We start from the raw sequence: 12,032 nt of genomic DNA on the forward strand, positions 1-12,032 counted from the left end.
GGCTTCATGACGCTCCAGAGGCGGGACGCAGGAGGCGCTGCCAATCAGGGCCCGGCCTTCCGGGGCGCACTCAGAGGCCCAGGCGCCCGGCTCCCGGGAATGCGCTTTACAAAGTGTCTCCTTGATGCGTGTCGTTTCCTTCGGAGACAGGGGATGTGGGGTCTTTGGTGGAGGCAGCGAGATGGGGGCAGGGGGCGGCAGGGAGAGGGCGGAGGGGTCGCTCACTCCCTCCGGGTCCTCAGTCCTCACCCGCGCGGCCGCTGTGGCTCTCGGGGTGACTTCACCCGTCCTCGTGGGGCCTGGCCGCACACGTCGCCGTGTTGTCTTCGGGCAGCAGGACTGTCCTCCAAACACGAGGTTCTCTTGCGGCTGAGAGAGGGGGTCGGACCCGTGCACAGGTGCTGAGCCCGACACACACGCGGCCTCCCCAGCCCGCAGCCCGCGGACACACACGGCCCCAGCAGATGTCGGCCCCTTGCTCTGCCCCTCGCTCGCCCACCACCTCCCGTCCCTCCGCGGGGTCCCGCCCCGTCCCCGCTGACTCTGTCTCCCCCACTCGGTCCCTGAGGCGCCTCCCCGTCTCCGGCCAACTCCACGCAGCGTCACCAGCCCCCCTGCAGGGCACGTTCCTCTCTGCCTATTTTTCCGGGGCCTCTTCCTCTCCCTGTCCCCCCGCAGCAGCAGAGGAACGCAGGCCCACCGCGGAGGGAGGGCTGTAGGAGGCGGGGCTGGCGGCGGAGCTGCGCCCAGGCCGTGACCCTGGTCCCGGGATCGAGTCCCGCCTCGGGTACCGCAGGGAGCCTGCCTCTCCCTCTGCCTGCGTCTGCCTCTCTCTCTGGGTCTCTCATGAATAAATAAATAAAATCTTCATAAAAAGAGAAAAACAAACAGTGAATACACTCGTGCCCAGGACGAGGGAGACCAGCAATGACTGTGGGCTGGCCCGTCCGGGCAGCGAGGCCACACGCGGGCCACCTACCTGCCCTGCACCTCAGCCGCTGCCGCGCGGACACTCACGCTCCGACTCCCCGGGCCGCGACGTGAGGCGCACGAGGCACGTTCAGCTCCCGGAGCACACGCGTGTCCTCATGTCCCCACGAGGACCGTGCAACACGCTCAGGCTAGAAGGTTGGGCCTCGGGCTAACACGGGTGGCTGCTCCCAGAGAACAGGACGGCACCCCAAGGGGCTCAGCGCTTATGGGGCGCTCATGGGGCGCTCATGGGGCTCCCCGCGGCCCCCGGGATCACGTCCCACAGGCTAGGTGCTCCGTGCAGCTGAGGGCCTCCTCTCAGGGCTGCCAGCAGCGCAGGGGTTGGTGGGGCCCATGGGAGGGCGGCCCCCGCTGCAGCCCCCCGCCTGGCCCCAGCCCCATCCCCCTGCCCATCCCTCATGCATCCCCCTGCCCATCTCCCCGTCACCCCCATCCCGTCCCTATCCCCCTGTCCCCCTATTCCCCCTCGGTGTCCCCCCCACTGCATCCCCCCACCCATCCCCCGTCCCCCACCCACAGCCCTTGTCACGTCTGCAGAGACACAACAAGCCACAGCTTCTCACAAACAGGCAGGGGCTGTGCCCGCTGTTGCTGAGTCACCGGCCAAGGCCTGTCCCCGCCCCCCCCCCCCCCCCCCCCCCCCCCCCCGTGCAGACTCTCCCAGAAAATGCCACAAACACAGAGTCAGTTTGCTCGTCCCTGCAGGGCCGCGTCACCGGCGTGCTCCGGGCCCTGCGACGGCAGCCACAGCTCAGCCCCCAGATCCTATCTCCCTATCGCAGGAGGAAGAGAAGGGGCAGGAAGGAAAGAAAGGACGAATCTGAAGGTCTTCTGAGAGGTGACACCACAGGCCCCGGCTCCAGAGGCTCAGGCGGGTCGGGGGCCAGGCCCGTGGCCCCGGGGGTGCGACGGTCACACCGGTGCTGCCCTGCAGGCCTCCCCACGCACAGCTGGGCTTGCTTCCCCCCACCCCCACCCCCCATCCCGGCTGCCCCAGGGTGGACACCTGCGCCCCCCACTCACACCTGCTGGGCTCCCTGCGCCCCCTCCCCCGCACCTGCTCGGGTCCCCGTGGTCCCCTCCTACCCGCACCTACTGAGCTCACTACCCCCCCACACCTGCTGGGCTCCCCACGCCCTCGCCCGCACCTGCTGGGCTCCCTATGCCCCCCTACCCTGGCACCTGCTGGGATCCCCATGCCCCTGCCCACACCTGCTCGGCTCCCTGTGCCCCAACCCTCGACCGCACCTGTGGGCTCCCCACGCCCCACCCCCCGTCTGCACCTGCTAGGCTCCCTGCATCCCCCCACCCTGGCACCTGCTAGGCTCCCGCGCCCTCGTCTGCACCTGCTGGGCTCCCCACGCCCCTGCCCACACCTGCTTGGCTCCCCGTGACCCGCCCGCACCTGCTGGGCTCCCCACGCCCCTGCCCACAGCTGCTTGGCTCCCCGTGACCCGCCCACACCTGCTGGGCTCCCCGCGTCCCCCGCCTGCACCTGCTCAGGTCCCTGCATCCCCGGCCCGTGGGACCGCAGCGCCGAGGGCCTCAGGGGCCCGCGCCCCCACCCACCAGGCCTCAGCTGTACCACAGCGGGACCTCAAAGCAGACAAAACTGGCGGAGATGCCCCGTGTGCAAGCGCGCCCCGAAAACACCTGCCCTAGGAACAGCCCGCTTCCAGGAGGCCGTCTGCTTGTCCGCAGGAGGCTGCGTGAGAATCCCGCTCAGAGGGAGGCACACAGCCCCACGGGCCAGAGGAAGCTGGCAGATGTGTGGTTTTGGGTAAAAGGAGGAGGAGCTGCGCAGGGGCGGATCCTGGCCCGACCACGCACCACGAACACCAAACACCGAGCAGGACCTACTTGATCAAAGGCTGCGGGGACGGCGCGGCGCGTGGGGAGGAGCCAGCTGTGTGCGCTGCTCCCCCCTTCCTTCCACGGCCTCTCGGCAGCCTCCTCGGGTGAGCAGGTGCCACGGGTGCCCTCGGGGGGAGCCTGGCCCTGGGGGGAGCCCGGCCCTCGGGGGGAGCCCGGCCCACACTGGGGAAGCAGGCGGGGCCACGGCCTAGGGCTATGGTCACCGTCTCCGCGCCTCCGTCCCCTCATCTCCGTCCACAAGGGCCTCAGAGGCCGGCGCTGCCTCCTCACGGGCGGTTGTGAGGCTCAACCAGAAGGACGTGGGGCGACCTAAGTGTGCCATGAGCGCTGCTCCTTACCCCCAGAAGACTGTCCCCAAAGGATTCTAGAAACCAGACGCTCCATCTGCCTGAAGGTCCACGCAACAAACAAATCCTCCCTTTGAACTGTGGCAGCGAGGACGGTGCGGGTGCCCGGGCCCCCCTCGGCGCGAGCGCCCCCGCCTCCCCTCACCCGCCGGCCAGCGGCTCTTGAAAGCAGGCGGCGAGCCTTGAGGCCCCCATGGGCGGGGGGCATGGGCCGCGGCGTCGCGGGGTCTCAGGGACACCCCTGTGCCGGGGCCCGCCTTCCGGGGTGTGGGGGGCCCTCGCTGGCGCGAGCAGGGCCCTGACCCAGACCCGCACCTGGACGTCCCGGGCGGCCGCCCCCGCGGCGGGGCCCCCAAGCACCCAGGGCCCCGGGACTGGGAGCTGCGAGCACCGGGCTGGCCCTCCGCTCAGGGAGCCGGGTCAGGGCGACCTTTTCCCCTCGTCCTTCCCTTCCACTCCTTGGGCCAAGCGCGACACCTAGTGGCACCAGGGACACGCTGTCCTCAGGGAGGGCAGGCGGGGAGCTGAGGCCCCGGGACACATGGGCAGCCTAGACCTGGGGGCTGGGACCTGGATTCAGAGGTCGCCTGGATTCAGCCCGGCCCCGCCGGCCAAGGCGACTGCCCTGCTGCTGTGCGGCCGGCCGAGCCCGAGCTGCCCGGGGCGCCGGGTCCCTCCCCAGTCCCAGGGCTGCGACTCCTGCTTCAGAAAGGACGGGGACAACACTTAGGCCTCGAGCCATCGCGGGGGCTCTTCTGTCTCTTAAGGTCCTGAAAAATGAGCTTGTTGGACCAGATGCGAGCGGTGGAAGGCCTCTCCCCAGCTCAGGGGCTCCTCTAGGGTCTTGGGGGTAGAGCCGGGACTAGGCCGTGCTCGTCTTCACACACGGTGCCAGTTAGTGACCGGGAGCCCCGAGGCTCACTCCTCGCCATGTCCTGAATCTGTGGCACCTCATGCGATCCTGTTAAGCACCTGAGGGGGCACCTGACGGGATGAGCACTGCGGGCTGTACTGCATGTTGGCCAATCCAATGCCAATGAAAAAAATACACAAAAAATAAAAAAATAAAAAAATAAAAGAACCTATGATGCATCTTTAACATGAAAATACCCCAGTGAAAAAATCGTGCTCTCAAATCATTACAAAAAGGAAAATAAAAAGGTCCGAAGATAAAGGGAGAAGCTTTCGCCCTAACCCAGTTATGGGCTCTTAACTGCTTTGCCCCTGTTGGATCCGGTTACACGGTGGATCCGAAATATTCATGTATCAGTGTCCTCAGGCTCTCACAACTGGCATGAACAATGGGCCCAGGCGGACGGTGGTTCAAGGATGAGTTACTGTCCAGGGAAGCAGGGGACACGTTTCGTGACATCACTTCGGGGTAACTCTGGGACTCCAGGGACAGCTACGCAGCCTATAGGGCCAGGTGCCGGGCAGACCTGGCCCTTTGCTTTTATTATGATTCCAGACGAATCACACACATTCCAGGAGCGCCACTGAGTGGTACCTCAGAGAGCAGCAAACTCCCCCAAACGGCACTGCCCCGACCCTTTGTTTAGTGCTCCCCGGGGGCAGGTGGGCAGCACAGGTAAAGCCCTGCCGGGACTCTGCAGGTGGAGGGGACCCGGCCGCCGGCCACACGCAGCCTCCCCGGGTGCCTGGACCACTTCTTCCTGCACCTGGGAAAGCAGCCCCTGCGGGATCTGGTGCTCCCAGGTCTTGGAAAGAGCTCGCCTCCCTGGCCAGCATCTCCAGAATGACCCTGAAGGGCCGCGGTGACAGGATGTGCTGCATATGCTGGAGTGTTCAGCCCGGAACGCTCCGCGCCTGTCTCTGGACGGCACCATCTCACTTAACCTCCCGGGTCTAGGGGTCAACGCCAGCCTGGCCTACACTCCCATCCCTGCCGTGGGCCAGTCTGCCTCTCAAGGGAACTGCTGGGCTCCCACGGGACCTACCACAGGTGCGGGGTCACGGATGTGTCTGTCTGTGGGACCATGAACCCATCTGTCCTTACGTGCTCAGTACCCAGCACTGTGTCTGGTTGCAAAGGTGCCGACTTCCAACGAACTAGAAAGGAAAGCAAGGAATTCGGGGCCGGGAAGAGGTTTAAGAGATCGGGGTGTTTGAATTCCTGCCCAATGTAGAATTTCCCTTAAAATATCACTACAGAGAAACCAACTTTTCAAAGGTGTGTGTACACACGTGCACACAGATCGTTCTCGACGTACCACGGTGTTATGTCCTGATAAACCCATCGCAAGTTGAAAATAGTGTTCAGTGGAAAATGCATTTAATACACTACCCCTGGACCACTTTCTCACACTACACACAAAAATAAACCCAAAGCTGATTAAACACCTAATTGTGAGACCTGAAACCGCAGAACGCCTAACAGAAAACACAGGCAGCACCTCCCCACCTCGGACGCGGGCCTTAGCAACGCTTACGGATGTGTCTCCTGAGGCAAGGGAAGCAACGGCAAAGATAAACTATTGGGATTCCACCAAAAATAAAAAGATTTTGCACAGCAAAGGAAGCCGTGAACAAAACAAAAACGCAACCTATTGAATGGAAAAAGGTATTTGCAAACGATATACCTGGTAAGGAGTTAATACCCATAATATATAAAGAACACAACTCAGCACACACACACACACACACACACACACACAAATAATCTAATTAAAAATGGGCAGAAAACTGGAATAGACGTCTTTCCAAGGAAGACATACACGTGGCCAAAAGACATGTAGAAAGATGCTCAGCATCACTAACCATTAGGGAAATACAAATCAGAACCACGGTAAGATGTTACCTTATACCCGTCAGACCAGCTCCCAACAAAAAGACAAGAAATGACAAGTGTTGGCAAAGAGGAGGATAACAGGAGGCCTGGGGCTTTGTTGCTGGGAATGTCAATTAGTGCAGCCACTGTGGAAAACAGTACGGAGGCTCCTCAAACAATTAAAAATAGGAATACTACATGACCCGGTAATCCCACTACTAGGTATTTACCCAAAGAAAACAGAAACACTAACATGAGGGGCGCCCGGAGGGCTCAGGTCACGACCCCAGGGTCCTGGGATGGAGCCCCACAGCCGGCGCCCTGCTCAGCGGGGAGTCAGCTTCTCCCCCCCGCCCCTCGCCCTCAAAATGCCTTTCTCTTTAATAAATACATTAAATCTTTTTAAAAAACCCCATTAATATGAAAAGACACACACACTCGTATGCCTAATGCAGCATTATTTGCAGTAGCTAAGATGTGGACGTGAGCTAAGTGCCCGCCCGCAGGTGAACGGTAAAGAGGACGTGGGGGGTATTTACACGTATACACATGCACATCCACAGATCACGGGCTATAACTCAGCCGTGAACAGAACGGGATCGTGCCGTTTGTGGCAAGGGTGGACCTAGGGTACTGTGTTAGGGGACATAGGTCAGGCAGGGATAAACAAATTCCACAGGCTTTCCCTTTCGTGTGAAATATAAAAAAAAAAAAAAAAACAGGTTAATACCCAACCAGCCACAGATTCACAGATACCAGAGACAGAACTGGTGTCAGCCAGAGGCGGGCGGGATGGGGAGTGGGTAAAACAGTTGAGGGGGATTTAAAGGGTACAAAGTTCTAATCATAAAGCAAACCGGTCACGGAGGCTGCAGCGCAGCACGGGGGACACGGTCGGTCATACTGCGAGGACAGCACGGTGACAGGCGGGCGCGGTGTGCCCGAAGCCGACGGCGCCGTGTTGATGGAGCTTCGGCAAAAGTGATTTCCTCAAAAAGCTTCTATGTTGGAGGGACAGATTAGAAACAGATGAACACAGGAAAGTGGGAAGGAGCAAAGGCTTGGGAGACCCTCGACGGTGCAGGGATGTTCTCCAGCTTGACCGCGACGATGGCCAGGTTTTTTCCGCAAGATTTTTTTCCTCCTGACTTTTCAAGTTATATCAGCTACGTAGAGAAAAATGTGTGACACATATTAACACGGACAACAGATTCCAAACGTTCACGTGTTGCTCTATTTCCTTCCAATATTTTCTCCGTGAGTTTTTAAAGGGGCTGAAATCACATTCTGTGATTTTATGCTCCTTCGCAGCAGAGGCATTTCCCTGCGTGATCACGTCTTCACAAACATCATTTTTAAGACTTTTGATAGAATTTCAGACTTAGAGAATCTAAGTTACAGCAACAGCGAAAACGATTCTCTGAGGTCTTTCACCCAGATTTGGATTCCTCAAATGTCAACATTTTTGCTATATTTACTTTTTATTTATTCTTGAAAAAATATATTTGGAAGAGCACGTGCACGCGAGCGTGGGATGGGGAGGGGGGCAGAGGGAGAGAGTCCAGCAGACTCGGGCTGAGCACAGGCCCGACGTGGGGCGCGACCCCACAACCCTGAGATCACGGCCGGCGGCGTCGACTCTGAGTGGGATGCAAACCGCCCAGACCGCGCAGGCGCCTCTCCTCTAATTCCCGCACTCCGCCTCCGACGGAGAGCACGAGACACCCGCAGGCGTGAGGCCGCGCGGCCTCGAATCCTCCCGCGTGGCTCTCGCGTCAGCACGCTGCAGTCAGCGGGCAGCGGGCTCCGGAAGCTGACGCTGGCGACCCCAGGACCACCCGGGCTGCCTCGGCCGTTGGCCCGACGGCAGCGGAACCTTCCAGTTCAGGCCGCGTTCAAGCGTCACGTCCGCTGCCCTTTACTCCGGGATGGTCCCTGAGCCTTTCTTTGTATTTCACGATTCCGATCCTGGGGCAGGCAGACCCTTATTTTGTGAGACGCCCCTCGGTTGGCCTTTATCCTGACAGATTAAGGTCATGCGCTTTGGGCCACAGAAGCGAGGATGCGGGACTTTCAATGACCTTGGCCAGATCCCATTACGTGAACGCTCCCTTACCGTGCAACTGGGGCCGCTGTGCACTGTTGCTACGACCCCCGGGTCACGCTCTTTCTTTTTCTTCCTGTGCACTGTCTACCTACTGGCTTCTCTCCATTATTTTCCATATTAATGATTAAGTCATAAAGTTAAAAGAATGGATTCAGGCTACTTTAAGGATGTTTTGAATGTTAATTGATGACTTCTTTTCTAAGAGCTCCTGTCAGGTTGCAGCCCCTCCTGGACAGCGGTGTCCACGCCTCCTCGGGTGGAGTGGCCTTGCACACCGCCGTGCTGGAAGACAGTCGGGGTCGGCAAAGACCCAGAGTCCTGCGTTGCTGCACGAGCAGATTCCATCTTAAAGGATGGCTGGCACGGGGTGTCCCCACCCCCCAATCCCCTGCATGGTGACCTCGAGCTCCTACCGCAAAGAAATAGAAGATAACACAGGGGCACCCGGTGGCTCAGGTGGCTAAGTGTTGAGATCTCAGGGTCCTGGGATTGAGCCCCACGGCGGGGTCACCATCGTCGTCGTCGTCCCTGCTCCGCGGGGAGCCTGTGTCCCCCTCTACCCACCCCCTGCTCGTGCTCTTTCTTTCTCCCATGCACGCTCTCTCTCAAATAAAGAAATACAAACAACCCAGGATAATACCGACCGTGCTAAGGGCATGAGGTTCTTCATTAACAAGCAACTGGTGGGGGGGCGGGGGGGCGGGGCACGCAAGGTGGACCCAGGCGGGCACCCGCTTCCTTGGGAAAGAGCGCAGGGTTGTGCAGGGAGGCTCAGCACCGCCGTCCCGCGTCTCACGCTGTTTACCACAAACTGCGTCTGCGAACCGCCGGCCTCTGCTGAGCTGCGAGCCCCTGCTGCGCCCTCGCCCCAACAGCCCTTTCCTGGTGCCAACCTCGCCCCTGGCCTTCCCGCCTGTCCCGCGGCGCAGTCCCAGGTGGAGTGGGTTGCAATTGTGCGTGAGAACAAAGGCCTGAGAGCCCTGTGAAGGGAGAGGCTTGCGGCCGTCGCGGTACTGAGTCGGGCTGTCTCGGCACCAGGCTGACGGCCCTTTTCCACGGCGGACGGAGGACCGAGAAGGGGCTGTGTGTGTGTGTGTGAGTGTGTGTGTGTGTGTGTGTGTGTCCCTCCAGATAGCAGGTGCAGTGCTGCAGCCGTCGGCGTGGAGCATGAGTGTCCACGGGGAACAGCGAGCCCGTGCGGCGGGCGGACGCAGGCCGGCAGGGACTCCAGCTCCGCAGGCTCACTCCTCCCCGAGCACCTCTGGAGCCCAGACACAAGGCCAGTCTCCAGGACCTTACCCCGGGGGACATCTAGCCCCACCCCCACATGCCTGCTTAGCACTTACGACAATCGGTTTCCATATATTGGGCACAAAAAGCAAAGAAGAGATGGCCCCAAAAATGTTTTTCTTAAATGAAAATTGCGTGAGATGAAAAATCATACACAAAATATATGCTTACGATCACTAATCATTAGAAACCTCTTCCGAAGTATTCAAGAAGATTCACGATCGTGACCTGCGCGGTGGGTGTGCACTCGTCCCTTTCGCATCCTTCTCTTGAGGAAGAACAGGCCCAGGTACGCAGGGAACCGGCTGCAGGAGCCACGAACGGCCTCTTCACAAGGCCCGGCCCCAAACACCCAGCATCTCGGGGCTTCTGAGAGCAGAGAAAGGACCAAGTCTTAATGCATCACTCGTACCAATGCGACGGCGCCCTCCACTTGGGGGTGGGAATCCAGAGCCACGGGGACACGAGCCACGCGTGGTGAACAAGCCGGTGGCTGAGGCCTTCACCGCGAGGGCTCTCGTTACAGAGACACGACGGAAGCCGAGTAACTGGGTCAGAGCTGCTCCTTTCAAGCCGGGGAGTCATCAGGGGCTTAGCCAGGGCGTCAGGATAAAAATCCTATTTTAACAAAAGAGGAAACACAGGGAGAGGGTTTTCTGTTTCAACTCCCTATCCTTCCGTTTCGCACTTGGGTTTCTCAAATAACACGAAACGTGTAGGAAGTGGAAAATAAACGTCGCTGGCCTCGCTGCGGCCGAAAGCGACTGTCGGGCAGGTGTGAGTGGCCAGGGAGGGTGAACCCGGCGGGGGCGTCGGCCCAGCAGGACGAACCCCGGAGTCCGGGCGAGCAAGGCGAGCTGCCGCGTGGGCGCGAGGGTCACGCGTACGTAACCGGGCGGTGCCTGACATTTTCTATATCCCGGTAGTTCCTGGCTCTATATTGGGAGCAACTTTCCATCACCAGCATTGATGGAGGGACCTGGCAAAAAAAAAGAATAAATAAAACCCCAAGTGCACTGTAATAGGTGTGAGCCTTGAACCTGGTAGTGTCTTAACCATGTCGTTCTCTACAGACGTAAAAACATGCATTTATGGGGGGGGGCCTCAGTGGTTGAGCATCTGCCTCCGGCCCAGGGCGTGACCCGGGGTCCCGGGATCGAGTCCCACGTTGGGCTCCCTGCACGGAGCCTGCTTCTCCCTCTGCCTGTGTCTCTGCCTCTCTCTCTGTGTCTCTCATGAATAAATTAAAAAAAAATCTGAAAAAAAATAAAAACACGCATTTAAACCTGAGTTTAGAATAACTGTTTCGAGGCAAAAGGAAAGAAAAGAACCAGAAAAGGTTGTGCAGAGCAGGGCCCTTCGTACCCTGAGCCGCACAGGCCGCCAGAACGGGGAGGCCGAGGCCCTGCCCCGCGCGGCCCAGGCGACCTGGTCTTGCTCCAGGGGCGAGGTCGGCCAGCGCCTCACGGATGGGAAGCCCCGTGCACGCCTGGATGTGCGCAGGGGCCCGGGAAGCCAGGCTAGGACCCACGTCCCCTCCTCTCGCTCCTTCCCAACACACTGAGCTCTGAGTAAGCAAAGCACCGCAGGCCTCTGAGCCATAGGAGGGGAGGGACGCGGGCAGGTCGCTGGCCCCCGCCCGACGCTTGACACGCGGTTGTGGCTTTGCCAGCGTGGACACAGTTTCATGGACATTGCTTCGTTTCCTTTCTGTTTTAGGAGAATTTTCCACCAGGCCTACATTGGCCGTCCGACGCCTCCCGGCTGCCCCTGCAGGGCCTTCCTCCGAGCCACCCCGAAGCTGCCGGAGGGCTGGGCACCGGCCTGCCTTTCTGCAGGGATGCCGGAACCTTCCCCCTTCAGAGGGTGTGCGGGGCTGCGACCCAGCCCCAACGGCAGTTCCTCACTGGGCCTGCGTCCCCTCCACTGAAGGGTCAGGTCCCCCCAGCGGGGACTCAGGTGAGGCGCAGAAGGGGTCACACGTGGGGGCAAGCAGCGAAGCAACCTGGAGTGTGAGCGCTCACCAACAGGGCGGAGGGAAAGCCCTAGAGCAAGCCTGCCGGTCGGTCCCCCGGGGCCTACGGAGGACCTGGCCTTCTGCATCCTGGGCCGTGGACTCTCGGGGGTCTTACGACAAGACGACAGAGTTAGGAGCAGCACATGCTGATGGCAGCGAAGGGGTCCTCGGAGCGAGGGGTCTGAGGCTGAAGCCCCCGGTCGGCGCGGCTGCATGGGGTGCCCCTCGTCCATGGATCGGCAGCGGCTGCTCTGTGGTCCCGTGGCTCAGCTCTGGGCTCAGGGAGTGGCCCACGGGGCTGGGGCAGAAAGGCTGCCGGGTGGCCGGCGGCAAGTGTGTTGCCGTAGGTGCCTGGGCTCGTGGCAGGTGCTCGGCCTGTGTTCCCCACCCTCTGGCCCCTCCCTTGAGGCTGCGCCCCTTCCCTTGGCCCTGGCTCTCCACCAGGTCCTAAGCTTCCACACAGTATTCCAGAATCGTCTGCAGACCCCACGTCAGAACGGGGCTCCTGCTCACCGGGCAGTCGTTCACCAAAGACGTCCAGGCACGAGTAACGCAGGCTTCGAAATCAGCCCGACAAACAGCGAGCTTGCTTGGTTCCACGTGGACCCGCTGCTG

At 60.5% G+C, this 12,032-nt stretch overlaps 1 protein-coding gene across 2 annotated transcripts in view; it reads right to left on the reverse strand.

Moving 5' to 3' along the window:
- Positions 1–12,032, reverse strand: part of GNG12 (G protein subunit gamma 12) — an 82,242-nt gene that overhangs the window by 26,976 nt on the left and 43,234 nt on the right. The window contains exon 1 of one of the 2 annotated variants that reach the window (XM_055339617.1): positions 9,572–9,747. The exons of the other annotated variant lie outside the window; for it this stretch is intronic. The gene's annotated coding sequence lies outside the window, so the exon portion shown is untranslated. Of the gene's footprint in view, positions 1–9,571; positions 9,748–12,032 lie in introns of those variants that run through there. 2 annotated transcript variants of the gene reach the window in all.

The sequence above is a fragment of the Nyctereutes procyonoides genome, unplaced genomic scaffold (assembly GCF_905146905.1).
Source record: "Nyctereutes procyonoides isolate TBG_1078 unplaced genomic scaffold, NYPRO_anot_genome, whole genome shotgun sequence".
Taxonomy (NCBI): Eukaryota; Metazoa; Chordata; class Mammalia; order Carnivora; family Canidae; genus Nyctereutes; species Nyctereutes procyonoides.